General features: G+C 43.5%; 1 long non-coding RNA gene across 1 annotated transcript; it reads right to left on the reverse strand.

Moving 5' to 3' along the window:
* Nucleotides 1–189: 189 nt before the first annotated feature.
* LOC116985054 lies at nt 190–24,275 on the reverse strand. Its single transcript, XR_004415200.1, has 3 exons — nt 24,255–24,275; nt 7,264–7,266; nt 190–306 (listed from the first exon to the last, which is right to left on the reverse strand). It is a non-coding gene; the product is annotated as an uncharacterized LOC116985054 (long non-coding RNA).
* Between the last annotated feature and the right edge of the window lie 209 nt (nt 24,276–24,484).

The raw sequence follows: 24,484 nt of genomic DNA on the forward strand, positions 1-24,484 counted from the left end.
CGATCAGCCGAGAAGGTTGTTGGCTGCAACCTTCCCTCCATCGGCGAACTGTACACTGCAAGGGCCAGGAAGCGAGAGGGTAAGATCATCTCTGACCCCTCTCATCCTGGCCACAAACTCTTTGAAGCACTTCCCTCTGGAATGCGACTCCGGACTGTCAAAGCCGCCACAGCCAGACATAAAAACAGTAGCTCTACTCAATAGCCAAAAGTCTTTAACCTCCTTTTCCCCTGGTATTTTATTGCATTCTTCACGTTTAAATTATAATGGTTTATTCTTAATTGTTTACTGTATATCGTGTTGTTACTTGCGAGCAAAGCACCAAGGCAAATTCCTTGTATGTGTACATACTTGGCTAATAAAATGTATTCAATTCAAAAATGTATTCAATTCAATTAAATTCAAAAGATTTAATAGGAATCTGAGGGGTAACTTTTTCACACAAATGATGGTGGGTGTATGGAACAAGCTACTAGAGGAGGTAGTTGAGGCAGGGACTGCCCCAACACTTAAGAAGCAGTTAGACAGGTACATAGATAGAACAGGTGAGGAGGATATGGACAAAATGCAGGCAAGTAGGACTAGTGTAGCTGGGACATGTTGGCCGGTGTAGGCAAGTTGGGTCAAAGGGCCTGTTTCCACATTGTATCACTCTATGACTCAATACTGGAAATCAAAAATACAAACAAAAAATGCTGGGAGACTTCAGTAGGTAAAGCAGGTAAGGCAGCATCTATGGAAAGAGAAAGATAGTTAGTATTTCCGGTTCAAAATCCATCAAAAGAACTGGGAAAGAGAAAAAAAAGTCGTTTCACTTTGCCACAAAGATGTGGGAGAAAAGTTTAAGGTAACGGGTAAAGTTTAAAGGTGATGTGCAGGGCAAGTTTTTTTATGCAGAGGGTGGTGGGTGCCTTGCACATGAGGTCAGGGGTGGTAGTGGACACAGAGATGGTAGTGGTATCAAGAGGCTTTTGGATAGACAATGCAGGGAATGGAGGGGAATTACAATATGTGCAGGCAGATAATAGTTGGTCTTGGCATCATGTTCTGCAGAGGCATTGTCGGCTAAATGGTTTGTTCTTATGCTGTACTATTCTATGAATAGGGCAAAGAGAATACCTGTGATAAAGTGAAACCAGGATTGCTGTGGGCTATGTTTAGTTTAGTTTAGCTCTACAAAGCCGTGAGTGCACTGGGCATCAACGGAATGGAGAGGAGAAGAGCCATCAAGAACTCCACAGAGGCAACGGAGAAATCCTCGAAATGGCTCTGGATCAGGAGAGGAGGTCCATGGGGAGGAGCGATTGCCACCTGAACACAAGTCGTGGTCTGATCAACCACGCCTGGGTCGCCTGGGTGAGGGTGTCTGATGTTGAAAGACCCGAAACACCCAATGAACCCAGCTTACATCACTGATTATGTGTTCATCAGCATCAAGAGATGTTTTTTAAATTAAAAAAAAGAGATACAGCGTGGAAACAGGCCCTTTGGCCCACCGGGTCTGCGCCAACCAGCGATCCCCGCACACTAACACAATCCTACACCCACTAGGGACAATTTTTACATTTACCAAGCCAATTAACCTACAAACCTGTACGTCTTTGGGGTGTGGGAGGAAACCGAAGATCTCGGAGAAAACCCATGCAGATCACAGGGAGAACGTACAAACTCCGTACGTCAGATCGAACCCGGGTCTCCGGCGCTGCATTCGCTGTAAGGTAGCTACTCTACCGCTGCGCCACCATGACCACCCCTTGTAGAGATTCTCCAGCCAAATTAGTTAATAGCCGTTAGATTATAATTATTATTAGCCAAAGAAATGTACCATGCTACAAGTAGTTGGGTTATGGAACATGACCAGCAGATCAGACTGTACTAAAGGACGGAGAAAACTAAGGCTATATCATCGATGGGTGATTAGAGCTGTAGGAGCCTGTTCTAATACAGCGAAGGTTAGGTGCCTGAAGTAGAAGATATTGGTCTTGAGTCCAGAAGGCTGCACCTTGCCCAGATGGAAGATGAGATGCTGTTCCTCAAACTTGGAGGTTCGGCCACGGGCCCTGTGGACGACAACATCGGAGGCCTGGATTGCTTCAGTGCAGAGGGAGAACAAGGAGGGAAGAGACAAAGACTTGTTATTTTATTATATGTATGACTGCAAGGCAACGAAATGAGAATAAAGGATACTTTTTTTGTGTTGAGCCTCATGTTAACAGCATAGGAGAACAGAAAGAGAGAGATCAGAGTGGGATGGAGAATTACAGTGGCAGCCTGGGTCACCCCTGAACATCGGTGTACAGTGGCCAACCAATATGAGTTTGGTTTCTCCAGAGGAGACCAAGTTATGTATGCTGGGTTGGAAGAATTGCAAGTCAATCACTGCCTCATCTGTGAAGATTATTTGGCCGCCTGCATGATGGGAAGGGCAAAGGAGAAGGAACAAGTATTTGTAACTTCAGTGGTTTTATGGGGAAATGCCATGAGTTGGAGTGTAGGTGGTGGTGAGGGAAGGTAGTCATAAAGAGAATAGTTGCTCCAAAAATGGTGAAGAGTTGGCTTGGGGAATATAACCCTCAACCGCTTGAGGACAGGCGTCGGACTATATGGAGTAGCGATGAAGAGGTGGGGCCTCGCGGACAGCGCCTCCTGCGAGTGCGGGGACCCAACACAGACAGTGGAGCACATAGTTATAATTTGCCCCAAACACCGGCCACCGAATGGTGAACGAGGTCTGGTTGACCTGGACGATGACACGTTGGCCTGGCTCGCCTCAACGGAGCTGCAGGTCTAAAAGACATACGACAGAAGAAGGGGAATATGCAACTATTGGTGGAATACCATGGAGCTGGTAGAAATTGCAATGGATGATTCAGTGGGTGGGATGGAAGTAAATGATCAGAGGAACTGTACATTGAAGAAAGGTCCTGACCCTACGCGTCACCTATCCATGGCCTCCAGAGATGCTGCCTGACCAGCTGAGTGCCCCCAGCGTTTTGTGTATTTTTTCTTGAAAGCCAACATCTGCAGTTCCTTGTGTGTCTACACTGAACTCTGCACCTCCTCTGCACAGGAGGAGAGGCGGTGAGAGGAGAGGTGCAGGAAATGAATGGTTTGCGGCCAAGGGCAGAGGAGAAGTCACGATTCAGGAAGAAGGAAGACATTTTAGTAGCACCTGCACCGATCATTGCTTCACCAGACCAAATAACAATAGGGAAAGAGGAAGCGGAGAGTGGAATGGAGTTCATACGGGAGGCAGGGTGGGAGGAAGTATAGTCAGGATAGGCGTGGGAACTGAGTTGTTATTGATGGTAGTACTCAGCTTTTTAGTTTAGTTTAGTTTATAGATACAGCAGTTAAACGGGTCCTTTGGCCCATCGAGTCCGCGCCGACCAGCGATCCCCGCACAATAACACTATCCTACACAATAACATGAGGGACAATTTACATTTTTTTTTTACCAAAGCCAATTAACCTACTAACCCGTACACCTTTGGAGTGTGGGAGGAACCCGGAGCAAACCCAGACAAAACACACGCAGATCACGGGAAGAACATACAAACTCTGTACAGACAGCGTCTGCAGTCAGGATCGAACCCGGGTCTCTGGTGCTGTAAGGCAGCAACTCTACCGCTGCACCACCGTGACGCCCTCTCTCGCCTCATCTATTTATTTCTCGCCAAATAGAAAATCCTCTTGGATCTACAGTAGTTCCACGCATTGATCTCTATTTTCATTAGTTCTGCTGATGAAATGAAAACAGAAAATGGTGGAAACACTCACCCAACCACCTGTGGAAAGTGGAACCCAGCTAACACTGGTTTAGAACCCAGCTAACACTAGGAGTAGAAGATCCTGCAAAGCCTTTCTACTATTTTCTCTTTTTATTTCAGATTTCCAGCATCTACAATTTTTTTTAAATTTTCTTTTATCGTGCAGTTGCCTCTGTTGGCTATCCAGACGTGGGACTCATGCGTCTTGGTGGAGATGCCAAGGAAAATGTAATGCATTGTTGCTATGCATTCTGCATATATTGCACAGTGCAGCACAGGAGGATGTTGAAAGGTTCAATGGCTCTTCATTTATTTATTTATCTATCTAGTTATTTATTTATTTTATCACCATTTTAAAAAAAAAATTATTAAAAAATAATATTTACCCTACAATAAAACAAACCAGAACCCACCACCATAATACAATACAAACTACCCCAAATAAACTACCATACAGCTATGTTACAATCCTTATTGAGGATGCATTCAACACCCTGCGGTGCCCAGCGGTCCCGAATATCCCCAAGGGTGCCCGTGGATGGGGCGTATTCCCTTTCTAACCACATCCGGAAAAGGGGAATGGTTCTTTATTGTCATCTATGCACTGCGCAGTGAAATTACTTTTTGCATAGCTCACACATCATGTACAGTCGCTATATTTGAGTGCCATTCACAATGTCCACTATGCGTATGCTGGATGTACTGGAGCACCAGAGGAGGTAGTTGAGGCAGGGACTGTACCAACGTTTAAAAAACAGTTAGACAGGTACATGGATAGGACAGGTTTGGAGGGATAAGGACAAAACACAGGCAGGTGGGACTAGTGTAGCTGAGACAAGTTGGTCAGTGTGGACAAGTTGGGCCGAAGGGTCTGTTTCCACGCTGTTTCACTCTATGACTCTATGACACCCTTGGTCCAGGTAAGCCACAGGCTGCTGCAGGGGCTCCTCCGTCGCCCTTGAATGGCTCGGCCCGCCAACCAACGCCCCTCCTCTCGCCCGACCGCCTCCCGCAGCCAACCTTGAAGGCGCAAGAGGCAATACTGTGATCCCTCTACTGCCTGCCCAATCCTCACATCCGCCATCGCCACTCTCTCCCTCCTCCTCCACTCTCCGGTCTTTGGGGCCGAGCTCGGTGGCGTCTGAGCTTCCCCTGCAGGTGGGGGCTCACTGGGTCCTGCTCTGTGGTTGCAAACCAGGCCTGTCGCCACATGTGGCCGTGGGCGACCCACGAGGTCTATGTACTCAGCTGCCAATGGTCTGTCCTTATTCCCAGCAGCCCGCCAGGTCCTTCAGCAGCTAATGTACAGCAGGTATACTGTATTAGCAGCACTGACCTCAAGGTCCTAAAGGTCCTTCTGCCCTGTAGACCTATTGCACCTTTAAGCCAGTGCTGCTAATATACCTGCTGTACATGTGATGCTGTACTAAGTTTCATGTTAGACAGGTGAACATCATTTCATCTGATGTTACACAGAGTTGTGGCAACAGTTCAAGAGAACCAACGAGGGAAAGCTAAGACCGTTACACCTCGTGTTGGCTGCTCTTGTGCAATAAGAATGTAAATACAATTGGGTAGATTGTAGAGAGATTCAGTAAAATGAAACATGGTGATTCAAGTCTTCTGCTTGGAGGAAAGATGATAAAAACCGGGGTCGATTTGCTGGAACGCACATGGTTCAAACGAAAGGAAATGGACGTTCAAACTTACGAATGGGTAACAAAGTGAAGAGAGACAAAGCTGAGATGGACATACTAGGTCAAATGGTATCCTTCTATTATGTGAAGCTCTTTGACCTCTTACTGCTATGAAATACTGAAATGTATGTAAAGATTGTGTATCCATTTCTCTCCATAGATGCTGCCTATCACTCAGTTCCTGCAGCAGTGTGTTTGTTTCAATTAAGGTATAACACATGTTTTAAAGGTGACATCCTTTCATTTATTATCATACTAATCACTACCTTGCAATGGAAAGAACCATCTATGTCCTATAAAGACGAGCGGGCATAGCTTTAAGGTGGGAAAGGCAAAGTTTAAAGGAAGACACAAAGTGCTCAGGGTTGTGCTGGAGGCAGATACAATCGTGGCATTTAAGAGGGTTTTAGATAGGCAGTGTATATACAGGGAATGGAGGAACATGGACCACGTGCAGGCAGAGGAGATTAGTTTAACCTGTTATCATGTTCAACACAGACATAGTGGGCCGAAGGGCCCGAAACGTCACCTATTCCTTTCCTCCAGAGATGCTGCCTGTCCCGCTGAGCTACTGCAGTATTTTGTGTCTTTCTTCGGTGAAAACCAGCATCTGCAGTTCCTTCTGACACTCTTATGTTGTACTGTTCTATGTGTTTTAGGGGCATAACAGGACATTTATACAAATCACTTAATTAATACATTGATTAGTACAGGTGTCAGGGGTTATGGGGGAGAAGGAAGGAGAATGGTATTTGGAGGGAGAGATAGAACAGCCATGATTGAATGGCGGAGTAAACTTGATGGGCCAAATGGCCTAATTCTGCCCTTATCACATGACCTTATGACCTTAAATTCAACAGTGACACAGATACGCAGGGCTGAAATGAGACACACTTTATCCACTATATAAGAACAAAAACGGTCTTGCAATCTATGTGCAGTACCACAAGCCACAATATCTTCATTGGACACTAGACAACTCTCTTGAAATGAAAATCCTTGGTCAAGGTCCAGGGACATTTTTGGTGGCATTTTCTACTTATTTGACTATCAATGAAGGTAAGCAGTGCAAGACCTTGAGCCATTATCTGAGCTAACAGAAGATATCTAGTCATGTCCTGACTGAACAATTTGGAAAAGGCAACAACATTGCACAATTGATCATTAGTGGATAGAAGGTAAGATTCAAAATAATATAACAGGCCGCTGTGCCTGGATGGGGGAAATCAAACACCTCAACTCAAAATACAAAATACTCAAATTGCTAAGTTCCACAGAAGATTTCTTTTGTAGAGATACAGCAGGGAAACAGGCCCTTCGGCCCACCGAGTCCATGCAGATCACCCATCCCCACCAGCTAGCACTATCCTGCACACACTAGGGACAATTTACAATTTTACCGAAGCCAATTAACCTACAAACCTGCAGGTCTTTAGAGTTGCAGAGGAAACCATTGTTCCCGAAGAAAAACCTACGCAGGTCATGGGAAGAACGTACAAACTCTGTACCGACAGCACCCACTGTCAGGGTCGAAACCGGATCTCTGGCGCTGTAAGGCAGTAGCTCTACCGCTGGTGTGTACAAGATGTCCTCCAAGCACATCATACAGGTTTAGAAATAACTTGCCTTGCAGGATTTAGGATCATCTCAAAGCAATTTGCAGCCAATGAAATACTCCTGAAGTTTAGTTTAGTTTAGAGATATAGTGTGGAACCAGGCCCTTTGGCCCACCAAGTCCATGCACCAGCGATTCCCATACACTAGTTCTATCCTGCACACTAGGGACAATTTTACACAAGCTAATTAACCTACAAACCTGCGCATCTTTCGGGTGTGGGAGGAAACCGGAGCACCAAAAACGGAAAAAAAAGAGAAATTGCTGGAGTAACAGCGGGTCAGCAGAATCTCTGGGGAATGTGGTTAAGGCAACGTTTTGGGTCAGAACCTTCTTCAGAGTGACTGTAGTGCACAAGGAGAAAGCTGGAAGAGAGGTTTGGGGCGGGCCAAAGACTGACACAAAGTAAATAGACACAAAATGCTGGAGTAACTCAGCGGGTCAGGCAGCATCTATGGAGAACATGGGTAGGTGGCGTTTCGGGTCAGGACTCCTCCTCAGTCTGTAAAAGTGTCCCGACCCGCAACACCACTTGTCCTTGTTCCCCAGAGATGCTCTCTGACCCTGCTGAGTTACTCCAGCATTTTGTGTCTATTTTTGTCACTTGCCAGCCTTTGTCCCACCCCTACATCTTTTCTTAGCTTTCGCGCCCCTACTGCAATTGGCCGGAAGGATGCTGACCCAAACGTCATCCAGAAATGCTGCCTGATCCGCTGAGATGCTCCAGTACTCTTATTTTTTGCAAACCGGTATCTGCTGTTCCTTGTGGTTACATTTGTTACAAATGAACAGTTGACTTTGAGAAGATGTGGTGGACCTCCTTCTTGAGCAGCTGCAACCGATGGGCCAGACATCTTACCACAGTACCATCGGGTAGTAAGCTCAGGGTTTAGACACAGTGACAGTGAACTAAGATACACACAGAAAAGCTGGAGTAACTCAGTGGGATAGGCAGCATCTCTGGAGAGAAGGACTGGGTTGTAGTAGCCATTTAGCTTAACTCAGTACCTTTATATTTTATCTGCCTGTAATTATGTGGGTGGGATTTAGTACTTGGTCGGAGGCGTGTTTGCGGCTGGGATTCTCACACAGACGCTAGTCGTTTTTAGTTTGAAGAAGAAGCATGGGGGAGAGGTCACAGCTTTCGACCATGCACGGGTTCCACCATACATGATTTGACGACAAGTAAGATCAAAAAGTACTTAAACAAGAAGAAGTTTGGATGAATTTCTTACGGTTTTTACTACGACAATAAAGAAACTGGTAATTAAGAGACTGTGTTTTGAAGATTTATTTTTTGATGGCATTGAATGTCTCGTGGAGAGCTCGTGGATGTGTATCGATTCTTATCTCCTTACCCCTGTCTTCACTCATAGTGGCTAGAGGAAAGATTCCTTGAACGATATAATAATCTGCCACTACATGGGTGACGTTTTGGGTCGAGACCCTTCTTCAGTGAAGTAATTGGTTTTGAGGTGGCGTCAATGAAATGAGGCATTTATTGCTAATGCTACCGCAGCCCCCTCCCCCCGCACCTTCTCCCCCAGCTCTTCCCTGTACCCCATGCAGATGAGGGGCTGGTTTCTAACTTGGAGCAGACCGTGTTGGATGTGGTGCTGTGGTGCAGCCACTTCTCTTGTTCTGCCAGATCATGGAACCACAGGTTTGGAAGGTGGACGGGATAGACCAAATAGCCACTAACTGAGTGAGTCATAGGGTGACACAGTGCCGAAACAGGCCTTTCATCCCAACTTGCCCACACCAACCAACATGTCCCATCTACACTAGTCCCACCTGCGCATGCGTGTCCCATATCCCTCCAAACCTGTCCTATCCATGTACCTGTCTAACTTATTTCATATTTTCTCCCATTCCATTTATATTCTGCTTAGCCATCTTCTAGGTTGGACCATTTGTACCAAAGATCCTATAGCGGATGCTATAAGATCTTTGATTTGTACAATCTCATTACTTGTCTTTTTACGTTGGTTGTTTAATAATTCAGTTGGGCTTGCTTTACGTGCCTGCTAATTGAGTACTCCAAGTCAAGTCAAGTCAAGTTTATTCGTCACATACACATACGAGATGTGCAGTGAAATGAAAAGTGGCAATGCTCGCGGACTTTGTGCAAAAAGACAAACAAACAAACAACCAAACAAACGACAAACAGAATGTAACAGAATCACATTCCTTTTCATATTAAATATTGTGGGCGGAAGGAAAAAGGGAAAAAAACAGCAATTAAAAAAAAAAGCAGTAGTGGTACAGTACAGTTAGTCCCTGGTGAGATAGGAGTTTAGTCCTAATGGCCTCTGGGAACAAACTCCTTCTCAACCTCTCCGTTCTCACCGCATAGCAACGGAGGCGTTTGCCTGACCGTAGCAGCTGGAACATTCCGTTGCAGGGGTGGAAGGGGTCTCCCATGATTTTGTTGGCTCTGGAGTTGCACCTCCTGATGTATAGTTCCTGCAGGGAGGCGAGTGAAGTTCCCATAGTGCGTTCGGCCGAATGCACTACTCTCTGCAGAGCCTTCTTGTCCTGGGCAGAGCAATTCCCAAACCAGATTGTAATATTTCCGAACAAGATGCTTTCCACAGCCGCTGAGTAGAAGCACTGGAGGATCCTCGGAGACACTCTGAATTTCCTCAATTGCCTGAGGTGGTAAAGGCGCTGCCTTGCCTTACTCACAAGTGCTGCGGCATATTTGTGTCATATCCTCAGAGATGTGGATCACCAGGTATTTAAAGCAGCTCACCCTATCCACAGTTTCCCAATTTATCCTCAATGGTGTGTACGTCCTCGGATGATGTGCCCTCCTAAAGTCCACGATCAGCTCCTTAGTTTTTTTGATGTTCAAGTGTAAAGAATTATTCTTGTATCACGAAGATAGACACAAATTGCTGGAGTAACTCAGCGGGACAGGCAGCATCTCTGGAGAGAAGGAATGGGTGACGATTCGACCCAAAACGTCACCCATTCCTACTCTCCAGAGATGCTGCCTGTCCCACTGAGTTACTCCAACATTTTGTGTCCATCTTCAGTTTAAACCAGCATCTGCAGTTCATTCCTACACATTTATTCATGTATCACAGTGTATAACAACATCATTGATCAGTTCGAGGCTTACTTTGGTCCTTAATTCTAACGTATTGGTGCAAAGCAAGCTACCAGTCCAGGGGAATGATTATTTTTAGTTAGCTATTTATACCAACAAATTGTTGGACTTGTTGAAAATAAGCCTAGCATCTTCATTATCTCTCCAGCAGACTTGGAGGAATGCATTCCCTTAATGGAAAAGTGGCAATATTAGATGGATTGTTGAGTGAACTGGAGGGGTTGTGGGGTGGGCAGGGGTTGTGGGGGGAATGGTGGGAGGGGTGTTGGGAGGGGGGATATTGCTTTATTCTTCACAAAACCAGTCTTTGCCAAAGTCAAGGAATGGGAGAACGATGGGAGCGGTGCCAAAATGAAATGAGAGTCAGAGAGTCAATAATGTGGCATTCGACACGCTGCTTTGTGGCTGAAACCACAGATGGGAAATTGCATCTTGTGGTGGGTCGGCATGCACGGCTTTGGTGAGGAGAGATTGAAAAATGTCAGCTGCTGAAGGAACTCTGTGGGTCAGGCAGTATCTGTAAAGAGAAATGGCCAGTCGACGTTCCGGGTCAGGACCATTCACCTGGAGTGCTAAGAGAGATGTCCTGCTTAACACTCCACAAGTTCACAAGTTATAGGAGTAGAATTAGGCCATTTGGCCCATCGAGCCCACTCCGCCATTCAATCATGGCTGATCAATGCCTCCCAATCCCATTTTCCTGCCTTCTCCCCATAACCCTTGACACCAATTCTAGTTGAGAATTTGTCCATCTCTGCCTTAAAAATATCCACTGACTAGGCCTCCACAGCCCTCTATGGCAATGAGTTCCACAGATTAACTATCCTCTGACTAAAAATGTTTCTCCTCACCACCTTTCTAAAAGAGCGCCCTTTAATTCTGAGGCTATGACCTCTGGTCCTACCAGTGGAAACTCCAAATGAATGGCCCTGAGCTGAAACATCAACTGTCAATTTCTCTTTAAATACACTACAGGAGGTCCCAATGCCTCACCAACAAACAAGTGGGTTCCAAGACTTGGCATCGGGATGGGTAAGAGGATGGCACATCATATGGAATCTGGATTCACACAAAGTTGGGTGGCAGTGTGAACTGTGAGGAGGATGCTACGAAGATACAGGGTGACTAGGACTTGTTGAGTGAGTGGGCAGTTGCATGGCAGATGCAGTTTAATCAGGATAAGCTGAGGATAATGAAGCTCTCCCGGGAGAAAAATGTGCCCCTTGAGTACAACAGAGCTCGGGTTCATATCTACCCGGACTTCAGCGCTGGTCTTGTCCAGAGACGCCGGGAGTATGATGCGGCTAAGAAGAAGCTACGCGACCGTGACATCAAATACGCATTGATCTTTCCCTGCACACTGAGAGTTGTCCACGCTGGCAAGACACAGTTCTTTCGCACTCCTGATGAAGTTGAGACATTTCTTGGTGAGCTCTCCTCCATTAACTCCTCCATGGACTCTGATATAACAGCCTAATGTTGGTGGCCAGTGGCTGGTGATAGCGTTAGCACAATAATGTTGTCTGCCGATGAACTTTGTGTTTAGCTGGTTTTTGTTGTATTTTTTCTATAATTTTCCTACTCAACTTTTGATTTTGATAAAAATGATGCCGGCAGCTCCTCTTGTAATTATTTAACCGCTGGACCAGCATTGATTTTTCTGTCTTATTTGCAAAGTTGTAGCTGGCATGAGAGTTGTTATGATTGATGCTGCTTTACTACTGTTGCCGTAAAAAGTGTCGCAATTGCCGTAAAACGTCGTAACACTAAGAGTTGAATTTTCTTTTTCTATACGAAATGTAAAAGGTTGTTTGAATGGTAAAGGATTGGTCCCTATAAACAATTGATTATAATCAATTACCAATTATTTGAATATTGAAATTTGATAAATTGACAATTAAAGGCATATGAAGTTTAATCTAGATTTTTTATTTTCATTTTTTATTTTTTATTAACCATATGCGATAATATGAGTTGTTATTTTGGGCTTCATAATGCCCCATTAATTTAAACATAAATGGTCCAGGACCTCATACTTTGATCTATTTGCATAAATATGAGCTATGCAGACTGAGGTGTGTATGCTCGCTTTTTTTTTTCTTTTTCTCTCTCTCTCTCTCTCTCTCAATGACGCAGCCTGATCTTGTGTGCTTTGTCTGTCCTGTCTTCTGTGTGTGTGTGTTTGTGTCAATCTGTGTATGTGGCTCTCTCGTCCCCTTTCTCATGCTATTTCCCTGCCCCACTCCCCCAACCTTATCTACACCCAATTGATCCACAATTGATACAGCTAAAGGCCTAAAAATCATCCATTTGAACATTAGTAGGCTTCTTCCAAAGATAGATTTAATTAGAGTTTGGATTGCACAGAATAAACCTGACATAATAACATTTTCAGAAACATGGTTACATAGTGAAATTTGTGACAATGATATTCATATTGATAATTTTGCATTATATAGAGCAGATAGGCCTACGAGAGCTGGAGGTGTGGCTTGTTATGTGTCAACTCGCTTTATATCTGAACCTGCCATCCCTAAAGTAACCTCATCTCTCTTTGGAAGCCTTTTCATTAGGTTAAAACTTCATGAGAATAAACATCTAATTATCGGCACTCACTATCGATCCCCCCCTGTTCATCCTGACTCAACTAAGTCCCTAATTTCCACTCTCACCTCTATTGAACACCCATGTGAATTAGTGCTTCTTGGTGACTTCAATAAAAACTGGCTCGATCGCTCCTCTTCTAACGACAAAAACTTGCTTAAAAGTATAAACCTGACCCAGTTAATCAACGAACCTACCAGAGTTCATGGCAATTCTACATCACTATTAGATTGGATTCTTGTTACCCATCCTGACCGAATCTTAACATCTGGTGTTTTGTCAGATTGCTTTAGCGATCATTCTGCTATTTTCTGTGTGTGGAAGATTAAACCTTCCCGTCTCCCTCCTAAACATATCCGTGTTAGACAATGTAGAAAATTTAATTATGATAATTATATGCATGACCTGATTGCAATAAACTGGGACAGGTTTCAACTTATACCAACTGTCGAGGATGCCTGGAATTATTTATACACTGAAGTCACAAGAGTTATCGATAAGCATGCCCCCTGGAGAGAAATAAATGTCAAGGGAAAACATTTACCATGGATTAGTGCTGATTTGATCAACCTTTTTAATGAGCGGGATAAGTCTGGAAGACTTTCAGGGAAACAAAGGACCCTGCTGATTGGGAAAAATATAGGTCCTTAAGGAATCAGTGTATGACAAAAACATGTAATGCTAAATCAAGTCATTTTAAAAAACATCTTTCTGAAGACATGCATAATCCAAAAAAGTTCTGGAAAAGACTAAATAATGTTCTTAATAAATCAAATCAAAATATCAGCACTCAGATTCGGGTCAACAATGACATCATTCAGGACCCTGCTGTTATATCCAATGCTTTCAACCAGCACTTCTCCACTGTATGTAGCTCTACTGTATTTGACTCATCTATTATATGTGACTTTCCAGCTACCTCTACATGTAGAAGCTCTTTTTCTTTTCAAAAAATATAACCTGTTGACGTTCAACATGCTATTAATGAATTAAAGGATGATTGTGGATCTGGACCAGCTGGTATTGAGACTAAATTCATTAAGTTAGGAGCTAATATTCTAATGTACCCACTATGCAACCTGTTTAATTTGTCCTTCTCAACTTGTACCCTCCCTTCCGCATGGAAGTGTGCCAATGTTACTCCACTGCATAAGGGAGGCGACCCACACGATATTAACAATTACCGCCCCATCTCAATTATCAACTCGGTGGCTAAAATCCTCGAGAAACTAGTGTTCAACCAGCTATCACATTATGTCTCAACTTTCAACATTCTATCTCCATGCCAGTCTGGGTTCAGACCCAATCACTCCACAACTACAGCTCTGTTAAAACTCACCAGCGATGTGTTCACTGCTTCTGAGGATGGTAAACTCACCGGTGCATTCTTTCTTGATTTAACCAAGGCCTTTGATGTTGTTGACCACTACCTACTGCTTGATAAACTTTACTCTAATGGTCTTTCTCAAAACAATCTACTGTGGTTTAACTCATACCTTCATAACAGACGCCAATGTGTCACCTTTAATGGAAGTCAATCCAATTCCTTAATTGTTGAGAAGGGGGTCCCGCAAGGTTCGTCTTTGGGACCACTCCTTTTCTCTATTTTCATAAACGACCTCCCTAATATCTGTTCTGACTGCCAAACACAACTATATGCCGATGATGCAGTGCTATATACATCTAGTACTAACAAGTCTGAAATTGAAAGATCCCTTCAATCAGATCTTACTTCTGTTCAGAAATGGCTATTATTTAACAAATTAATTTTAAATAAAAATAAATCATGCAGTATGTTATTTGGTACCAGACAAGGCCTTGGTAATTCTGTAGATCTGACTATATCATTTAATGAAGGATCACCATTAGAACAAGTATTGAACTTCAAATATCTTGGTGTTTGGCTCGACCCAACGCTTTCATTTACGCAGCATAGTGAGACGATTACTAAAAAACTCAGCTGTAATCTAGCTATTCTTTACCGCCATATAAATTGTTTCACCTTTCAGATGAGAAAAAGAATTGTCTCTCAACTACTACTACCAACACTGGATTATGCTGATATTGTCTATCAGAATACATTTGATACACATCTTCAACCCCTCAATGTAGTTTATAATAGTCTTTGCAGATTTATTTTAAGGTGTCCATATATAACTCACCACTGTTCTATGTACGAAACTCTAAACTGGTTATCCCCCCCACGCTCGAAGATGCTACCACTGGTTCCAGTTCATCTTTAAATGCATCCATCTCAATTACCCTTCTTATTTAAAACAAGACCTATTACCATACACACCCTCATATTCACTAAGACATATTCAGCAACCCTTCTCTTTCATTCCAAGAACTAACAAAGAAATTGGGAGACGTGCATTTAAATTCAAAGCTCCTTCTGTCTGGAACACTCTGCCTAGTACCATAAGAACTATTAGCTCATTTCGTCTATTTAAAAATACACTTTTACCCTTCCTTATAAAACCATGTACCTGTTTCTAGTATTAGAATCTTCGAGCTCCTTTATCTAGCTTGCTCTGTGTGTGATCATTTGGCATAACTATTGTATATGCATGGCCATTACACTTATGTATTATTGTATTGCATAGTGTAACAAGGTCTTATATTGTATTATGTCACAATATCATGAAATAATATATCATGTAATAATGTTGATAGTATGTATTAACGTACGATGTATGATAGGTGGTATATGGTATTATGCATCAACATTATGCTGTAACACATAACTATTATTATTATTGGATATGTAAAGCCAATTAACAATTGTTATAAACTATAACAAGTGGGGATGGAGAGGTTTTGGGATTGGTGTGTGGGTAGGTGGGTCAATGAGAGCCTCTATGTATGTTATGTCTTGTGCTGTATGTTCTATGTTGGACCCCCTCGAAAACGAGATGACTGTCCATCTCAAGGGGTTATCCATGAATAAACTTGTTTCAAATGTGGATAAATGTGAGGTTATCCAATTTGGTGGCAAGAACAGGAAGGCAGATTATTATCTGAATGGTGTCAAGTTAGGAAAAGGGGAAGTACAACGAGATCTGGGTGTCCTTGTACACCAGTCACTGAAAGTAAGCATGCAGGTACAGCAGGCAGTGAAGAAAGCTTTTGGCATGTTGGCCTTCATAACAAGAGTATAGGAGCAAAGAGGTCCTTCTGCAGTTGTACAGGACCCTGGTGAGACCACAACTGGAGTATTATTTGCAGTTTTGGGCTCGAAATTTGACGAAGGACATTCTTCCTATTGAGGGAGTGCAGCGTAGGCTCACGAGGTTAATTCCTGGGATGGCGGGACTGTCATCTTTTTTTTTTTTTAATTAAAAGCATTGTACATACATTTTAATCATAATATGCAATATAATACATTTCGTGTGCAACTTCTCTTTTTTTTAAACTTTAAGCTGTAATAGTAAAAGAGAAAAGAGAAAGAAGAGAAGAATAAGGATAGTGGTGAAGTGTAGTCTGCAGTAATTGCCGTTAAATGAATGATGATGTCTAAATAAACTGCGTGTTTGAGAATGTGAGAAGAAGAAAAAAAAATGGAAAGAAAAAAGAAAAGAAAACAGGCCCCAAAGAAAAGAGGGCCTTAGAAAGGGAAATGAAATAAGTAAAAAATCCAAAGAAGGTAGAGCTAAACAAAAAAGAAAGGGAATGTGCCTAATTCATAACGATTCACAAGCATCACCTAGTTCTAAAACAATTCCTTTCCAGGGTTGTGTTGCACCATATTACACTTGTAATAAATCAATAAAAGGTGACCATATTCTTAAGAATTATTTGTTGTTTTCCTGCTAGAACGAGTCTCATTTCCTCGAGATGTAGTATTTCCGACATATTTGTGATCCACATTTTAAACGTTGGGATAGGAGCATTTTTCCAGAATTTAAGTATGTTTTTTTGCCGATATCAAACCATAGTTTAGGAAACATCTTTGAAATATAGTTAGTTCGGAACAGTCTTCCCTTGCTCCGAAAATAATCAATTCTGTATTTGGGTCCAGTCTTAATTTAAATATTTTTGAAAAGCTTTCAAAAATTTCCTTCCCAAATTTCTGAAGTTTTGCATAGGAAACAAATGAGTGTGCTATTGTTGCCTCTTTAGTTAGGCACTTATCACAGATGGGAGAGACATTTGGAAAGATTTTATTTAGTTTTGTTTTTGAGGAATATAATCTGTGTACAATTTTAAATTGGGTCAGTGTGTGTCTAACTGGGCTTCTATACACTGGAATTTAGAAGGATGAGAGGGTATCTTATTGAAGGATTAGACACGCTAGATACAGGAAACATATTCCCGGTGTTGGGGGAATCCAGAACCAGGAGCCACAGTTTAGAATAGGGGGTATGTCATTTAGAATGGAGATGAGGAAAAACGTTTTCACTCAGAGTTGTGAATCTGTGGAATTCTCTGCCTCAGAAGGCAGTGAAGGCTGATTCTCTGGATACTTTCAAGAAAAAGTTAGGTGGAGCTCTTAAAGATAGTGGAGTCAAGGGATATGGGGAGAAGGCAGGAACGGGGTGCAGATTGTGGATAATCAGGCATGATCACAGTGAATGGCGGTGCTGGCTCGAAGGGCTGAATGGCCTACTCCTGCACCTATTGTCTATTGTCTATTGGTTTGATAGAAATACAAAGCATTGGAGGGATTGTCCACATATTAAGTTGTTCAGCGTGGGTACTGTGTGTCCCAGATGGGACAATTAAATTCTTGCTTGCTGCAGCACAACAGAATATTTTAGACATAAATACAGAACAGATCAGATCAGTGTGTCCATATACCATAGAATATATATATACACACATAAATAAACAGATAAAGTGCAATAGGCTGTTATAGTTCAGAGTTTGTTTGAAGTTGTGTTTAATAGTCTGATGGCTGTGGGGAAGTAGCTGTTCCTGAGCCTGGATGTTGCAGATTTCAGGCTCCTGTACCTTCTACCTGATGGCAGCGGTGAGATGAGTGTGTGGCCAGGATGGTGTGGGTCCTTGATGTTGCTGGCAGCCTTTTGAGGCAGCGCCTGCGATAGATCCCCTCGATGGTAGGGAGGTCAGAGCCAATGATGGACTGGGCAGTGTTTGCAACTTTTTGCAGCCTTTTCTGCTCCTGGACGCTCATGTTGCCGAACCAAGCCACGATGCAACGGGTCAGCATGCTCACTAAAGTAACAATGCAGCAAATGACTGGCTGCCAGGTGTATGGCACCTGAACTACTCCAATGTGTCAAACGACACTGTTGCTTTTCACTCCAAAAATCCAAATGACATCTGGTTATGCCCATTGTGCGATGTCATCAACCTTGCTAGCTCATTTTTTGACTCGTCAAACGACCATACAACTATGCTCAACTTGAGCAATTCATTTGAAAGTCTTACATCTCTGAGTGAGGACTCTGATTGTGACGTATGGAATCATGAGAATTTAAGACCATCCAGCCCAATTTGTGCTGGTCACTTACCCAAAATAACGCTTTAAAAAACTGCTTCTGTGTGGTCTTGTGCAACGACATCCAAAGCAGGGAAAAACCCTCCTCCGTTGAAATGTGTGAAGGCAAAGGATGGCTGGACCGTTGTTGGGAAAGATGATAAGAGTAATACCCCCGATGATGACAATTCCCCGTCCTCCCCCTCCACCAGCTCTCGCCACCATCATAGAAACATAGAATCATAGAAAATAGGTGCAGGAGTAGGCCATTCGGCCCTTCGAGCCATGTTAATGGACGAAGAATTGTGTGTAACGGTGATGCTCAAAATGAGATTCATGGTATCAAAAAAGATAGTGATCGCAATGATATCAGCAATAAACATGGGTTCAAAATTGCTGTGCGGTATAAAGGAAAATCTGCTGTGATAAATTTATTTATTGAAACTGAAAACCCTGATATCCTTATCGTGTCCGAATCTTGGCTAGACCCATCAGTCAAATCTGCTGGGATTTTCCCTCCTCATCTCCAATTTTTTGGAAAGGACAGAAACTCGCATGGAGGTGGTGTCTTCATCGGAGTTAACAATACCATTCCTTGTTTTGAAAGAACTGATATAGACAGCAACTCTTTTAGATCTTGGATCGAACATCTCCAAAATTAACGCCTCGCCTCTTATCATCCTGGGGGGGTGATTTCAATGTAGATTGGTCTGAAGGCACACAAAGAGAATTAAATGGGGCTCTTCAGGAAGCCCTAGCTGGCCTTATTCTGGAAAATCACCTGTCCCAAAAAGTCACTTTCCCAACCAGGCGTGATGAGACAAGTGGCATCGAAAATACTTTAGATTTATTGTTGACTACGCATCCAGATTTAATTTCGGAGGTTTCGTCGTGTGCTGGAATCAGCGATCATTTTATTATCCAAACAAAACTGCACACAAAGATTAAAGTTCCTTCAAAACCACCGCGTAAAATTTCCCTCTGGAGAAAAGTGAACAGCGAGGAATTTTATAAGACTTGGCAAAAAAACTGGGGAAAGTTTTCTTCAACCTGCAACCAGATAAAAGAGCTGTAAAAGGCAACTGGGTGTGACTGAGAGACTTTTTAAATAACATTGTTACAAATCATGTTCCTCAAAAACACATTAAGGGCCGTATGCGTCCTCCTTGGTTTTCGGCAAAACTGAAATGCCTCTGCAGTAAGAAAGAGAAGTTTTATATCCGTGCAAAAAAAGGGGTACAAACTCTTCACCGACCACTGCACACCTGTACATGGCACTAACACCATCATCAAGTATTCAGATGATACAATGGTGTTTGGCCTCATCAGCGACAACGATGAGTCGGCCTATAGGGAGGAGGTCCAGCTCCTAGCCGCATGGTGCGCTGACAACAACCTGGCCCTTAACTCCAAGAAGACCAAGGAGCTCATTGTGGACGACAGAAGGTCTAGGGGCGGCACGCACACCCCCATCCACATTAACGGGACGGAGGTGGAACATGTTTCCAGCTTCAGGTTTCTGGGGGTCAACATCTCTGATGACCTCTCTTGGACCCACTATACCTCAACACTGATCAAGAAGGCTCACCAGCGTCTCTTCTTCCTGAGGAGACTAAAGAAGGTCCATCTGTCTCCTCAGATTCTGGTGAACTTCTACCGCTGCACCATCGAGAGCATCCTTACCAACTGTATCACAGTATGGTATGGCAACTGCTCTGTCTCCGACCGGAAAGCACTGCAGAGGGTGGTGCAAACTGCCCAACGCATCACCGGTTCCTCACTCCCCTCCATTGAGTCTGTCCAAAGCAAGTGATGTCTGCAAAGGGCGCGCAGCATCGTCAAGGACTACTCTCACCCCAACCACAGTCTGTTTACCCTCCTCCCATCTGGGAGGCGCTACGGGTCTCTCCGTTGCCGGACCAGCAGGTTCAGGAACAGCTTCCCTGTGGCTGTTACCTTGCTTAACTCTGCACCTTGGTGATTGGCAATCACCCTCTCCCCCCCCCCCCCCCCCCCCCCCCCCACCACCTTCCCCCAGTGACTGAACTCCCCCCCCCCCCCCCCGCCCCGAAAATTGCACTACATACAGTATATATATTTTACTGTTCCATTATTCTGTGTTCGCACTTCTGGGTGAGATGCCAACTGCATTTTGTTGTCTCTGCACTTGTACACTGCACAATGACAATAAAGTTTGAATCTGAATCTGAATCTGAATCTGAATCCAAACTGGATTGGGACAATTTTACGAGAGTGCGAAAGCAAATTGATCGTGCTATTAGGAGTGCTCATAAACAACATGTTTCTTCTATTCTTGGTGGAGAGCAACCCAAGGCTTTTTGGAAACATGTGAAATCTAGACAGACAGACAACACTGGTGTCCAGATGCTTAAAGTGAACAACTGTCTGATCACTGAGGACCAGGCAAAAGCAGAAGCTCTTGCAAACCAATTTCAACACGTTTCACCCGGGAAGATACAGAGCCTTCATCATTTCCAGTTCTACCGCCCAGCCCGTGTCCTGATATGCCTGCTATTAAAATTGAGGTTGAAGGTGTCAAGAAGTTATTGCTCAACATGAATACAACAAAGGCTATTGGACCAGACCAGATGCAGAATCAAGCCCTCAAGATCGCGGCCGAAGAACTGGCTCCTGTTTTGCAGTTCATTTTCCAACAGTCGCTTGACTCAAGTGATGTTCTGCTGGATTGGAGGAAGGCTAACGTCACTCCTCTCTTTAGGAAGGGTTCAACCACCAACCCGGCGAATTATCATCCTGTTTCATTAACAAGAACTTGCTGCAAACTGCTGGAGCATTTAATTGATAGAATTTGATGAGACACTTTAGCAAACATAACATTCTTGCTGCCAAAACAAAGCATTTACGAGGCATAGATCATGCTAGTCTCAGCTTATCCTGACGACAAATGGCCTGGCCAAGAACCTAGATGGCAATGTCATCATGGATTTAGTAGTGCTAGACCTTTCTAAAGCATTTGATGTCATTCCACACCAGAGACTGCTTCGGAAGCTTGACTTCTACAGTGTTCGTTCCAACACAAAACGATGGATTTCCAGTTTCCAGTGTGAATGGAAAAAGCTCTGATCAGTGTTGAGTGGTACACCTCGAGGCACAGTACTTGGCCCACATCTGTTTTTGCTTTACATTAATGACATCCATGAAAAAGTCAAGCACGACCAGACTATTCGCTGATGATTGTTTGCTGTACCGTCCAATTAAGTCAGCTGATGATAAAGATGCTCTCCAAAAAGATCTTGATACTATGGTTGAGTCGTTACAACTATGGGCCATGCAGTTCAATCCATCCAAATGTGAAACTATGCGTGTCACCAGGAAAAGGAAACCAGGTGAAACATCATACAATATACTTGGTGCCACCCTTGAAGAATCCAAACAGACCAAGTATCTTGGCATCAAATTACAGAACGTTCTACGTTGGAATGGTCAGACTCATCATGCAACGGTGAAAGCAACAGGTGTCCTAAATTTTCTGAGACGCAACTATCATCATTGTTCAACTTCTATCAAGGAGAAGTTATACTTCACCCTCATTAGACCACATTTGGACTACGCAGTTGCAGCATGTGATCCATACACAAATAGAAACATTTCTTCCATCGAACGAGTCAAAGACAGGCAGCTCAATTTGTTACAAATACCTATGAGAAAGAAGCAAGTGTTACCAAACTTCTGAATTCACTGGGGTGGAACCCTCTCCAAGACAAACGTAAAGTTCACCATTAGACCTGTTTTTACAAAATGTTAAATGGTCAGTTCGACATAGATTACCAAACCCAAACCTATTAGGAGCAGACGAGGGCATTCGATCCAATTTGAGATACCAGCTACCAAAACAGATGTGTAGACAATAGACAATATACAATAGGTGCAGGAGTAGGCCATTCGGCCCTTCGAGCCAGCACCACCATTCAATGTGATCATGGCTGATCATCCCCTCTCAGTACCCCGTTCCTGCCTTCTCCCCATATCCCCTGACTCTGCTATTTTTAAGAGCCCTACCTAGCTCTCTCTTGAAAGCATCCAGAGAAACTGCCTCCAACGCCCTCTGAGGCAGAGAATTCCACAGACTCACCACTCTCTGTGAGAAAAAGTGTTTCCTCATCTCCGTTGTAAATGGCTTATCCTTATTCTTAAACTGTGGCCCCTGGTTCTGGACTCCCCCAACATCGGGAACATGTTTCCTGCCTGTAGCGTGTCCAATCCCTTAACAATCTTACATGTTTCGGCAATTCATTCTTCCCCCGCACAATTAAAGCATGGAATAGTCTTCACCCTACCATAGTTACTCAACCAGATGCAACTAAATTTAAAGTAGCTCTTCTTCTCCAACAATCCTTTTTTGCTTAAGTTCACCCTCTGCCACCTCCAGTTTAAATTCCATTTGGAATATTTTGGAGGTCCAAGAACCCGGGATCGATCCTGACTACGATCCTGATGTTTGTACGGAGTTTGCACGTTCTCCACGTGACCTGCGTGGGTTTTCTCCGGGTGCTCAGGTTTCCTCCCACACTCCAGAGACGTGCAGGTTTGCAGGTTCATTGGCTTCGGTAAATAGCAAATTGTCCCGAGCGTGTGTAAAATAGTGTTAGTGTGCGGAGATCGCTGGTCGGCACGAACCCGGTGGGCCGAAGGGTCTGTATCCACACCGTATCTCTAAACTAAACATGCTGAATTTCCTTAATCTTCTGAGGTAGTAGAGGCGTTGGTGTGCTTTCTTGGCTGCAATGTCAATGTGGTTAGGTCAGGGCGAATCATCGGTGATATTTACGTTCAGGCACTTGAAACTCTTGAGCATCTCCACTTCAGCACCATTGACGTTGATTGGGGTGTGTACAACTCCCATTTACTGAAGTCATTGACTATCTCCTTGGTCTTGTTGACACTGAGGGAGAGGTTGTGGTAGTTATTGTATTTATCATTACTGTGTGTTTACAGTCTGTGAGATTCGTGTGGGAATGTAATTGTTCACATGAATGGTGCATATGGTAATAAACAAATCCGAGTTTGAACCTTAATCCACATCTGATGCCACGGCATCAATGCAAACTTCTGTTGTTAGATACGAGACAAACATAATATCTTTAGTTAACTTGTATCTGGTATTTAGATTCCTTGGTGCAGGTCAGTTTATATACATTTATATAGGTGCGGCACGGTGGCGCGGCGGTAGTTTTGTTGCCTTACAGTTCTTACAGCGCCAGAGACCCAGGTTCGATCCCGACTATGGGTGCTGTCTGTATGGAACTTGTACATATGTTCTCCTGTGACCTGCGTGGGTTTGATTTGAGATCTTCGATTACCTCCCACACTCAAAAGACATTACAGGTTTGTTGGTTCATTGGCTTGGTATAATGTAAAATGATCCCTAGTGTGTGTAGGTGAGTGTTAATGTGCGGGATCGCTGGTCGTTGTGGAGTCAGTGGGCCGAAGTGCTTGTTTCTGCACTGTATCTCTAAATTAAGCTAAACATTAATATACAGTACCACACAGTGCGCAGATTATTCCGATCTGTCTGTCTTTACACTTAAAGCTTTAGTGCAAACAAACATAAGCGAGGTATCACTTTCTAAATCTAACGAAAATGTGAAGTCTATTGTACATTGTAATTGCTGTCGTTTGTTTATTGAATGTTGAATGCATTCTGATAAAAGCCCATTTCACCTAAAGATCTTGTTGATCATTGGCAGCAGATTCTTCAAAGAGAATGCGTCATGCTATACTTAGAGTATTTTATGACATTTGCACTCTCAAGGCCAATCTACTCATTATAGATAATAATAGCACCTTGCCTTTGGAAGGTGAGTCAAATAAAACTGCTTGGATGTTACTTTTAAATTTCTCAGAAATCTGGATGAACTATGTGTATGTAACCAAAGAAAGGGTAAAGTTCAGCTAGGGATAAACCGGAATGCCTGATTACTGTGTGACAGTCGTTGAGAAATGACTATGGACAATAAAATGGGGACACAAGGAACTGCAGATGCTGGAATCTTGAGTAAAACACAAAGTGCTGGAAGAACTCAGTGGGTCAGGCAGCTTCCATGGAGGAAATGGAGAGGCGACGTTTCGGGTCAGGATCCTTAGTTTTGTTTAGTTTAGTTTAGTTTAGAGATACAGCGTGGAAACAGGTCCTTCGGCCCACCGAGTCCGTGCCGTCCGCTGATCCCTGCACATTACTACACACACTAGGGACAATTT

This window comes from Amblyraja radiata, chromosome 21, assembly GCF_010909765.2.
Source record: "Amblyraja radiata isolate CabotCenter1 chromosome 21, sAmbRad1.1.pri, whole genome shotgun sequence".
In the NCBI taxonomy this organism is placed as follows: domain Eukaryota; kingdom Metazoa; phylum Chordata; class Chondrichthyes; order Rajiformes; family Rajidae; genus Amblyraja; species Amblyraja radiata.